This window comes from Frankliniella occidentalis, unplaced genomic scaffold (assembly GCF_000697945.3).
Source record: "Frankliniella occidentalis isolate FOCC.00 unplaced genomic scaffold, Focc_3.1 Scaffold38, whole genome shotgun sequence".
Classification (NCBI taxonomy): domain Eukaryota; kingdom Metazoa; phylum Arthropoda; class Insecta; order Thysanoptera; family Thripidae; genus Frankliniella; species Frankliniella occidentalis.
Window position 1 is genome coordinate 301,407 of NW_026267168.1, and position 1,073 is coordinate 302,479.

The following is a 1,073-nucleotide window of genomic DNA, read 5'->3' on the forward strand; positions in this document are numbered from 1 at the left end:
ATTTTTTTGCATACGTTTGTGAAAATTATAAAGCGGCTCTTCTTTCATCCTCTTTCCCTGCTGTCAGTCACCCCTCCATCCCGACCAACTCAAGGCGGCCCGAGTCGGACGGAAAGAATTTTACGACTTGTTTCGCTCTGGCCGGCCGCCAAACGGCAGCACGATGGCGCGCGCAGCCTGTGCCGCCGCGCTCCCCGCCCCACCATCACCATTGTGATCTGGGTCAACACGTGATCCCGAACTCACAACAAAACTTTGCTGTTTTTACGTCCTGAAAAAGGCGCGCGCCACCACTACCCCTCCGCCCACGCGCAGGAGGCCGCCAATTCAGTTGGCATTCTGTGCCGCTGGGAGAGGTTTGCAAGCGTAGGCTTATCCGCGAAAGAGAGGGAGAGAGAGAGAGTGAGAAATAAAAGAGAGAGACCGACGGAGGGAGAGTTGGGCGCCCTGTTGGGCCGTTTGTATCCCCCGGCAGCGAGCCGGTTTCACACTACTTGAATGTCTCAGCGATATCGGTTAGTTATCGGGGACCCGGTGGTGTGGCCGGTTGTGGCTGGCAGCCGGACCGTGAGCGGGCGGGCGTTGCCTGCTTCGCGAGTCCGGGGGGGGGGGGAGATAAGCAGTGGCAGAGGTAAGGGAGGGGAGGACGGTTCTGAATGGGGCATTTGGGTTGCCTAACTTCAGGCGCAGGCTCCTTGCTCCACTGCTACTCCGAGCAGACCCCCCCCCCCCCCGCACAGCATATTGTGCTGATGAAGCCCTATCCACTCATCGCATCCCTCGCGCATGACTCGCTTATCGAACCTAATAGAGCGCCGACCAACTTGTGCCCCCCAGCGGCCCGAGGAGCGCGCGCGCGGCCGGGCACTGTCAGCCGCCCGCTCAACAGCAGTGTCTCCCGCGGGACAGAGCGAACGACACTCTGCGCGTTGTGAGCACTTTAGAAAGGAGTGACAGAAATGAAATTCATTTGCGTGCGATATTTATTGATACATTCTTTTTGAGCGCGTGTCTTGATACGCTAAGCCCAGCGTTTGTACTATTTTTTTGCACTTTTAAGTAAAAGTAATTTG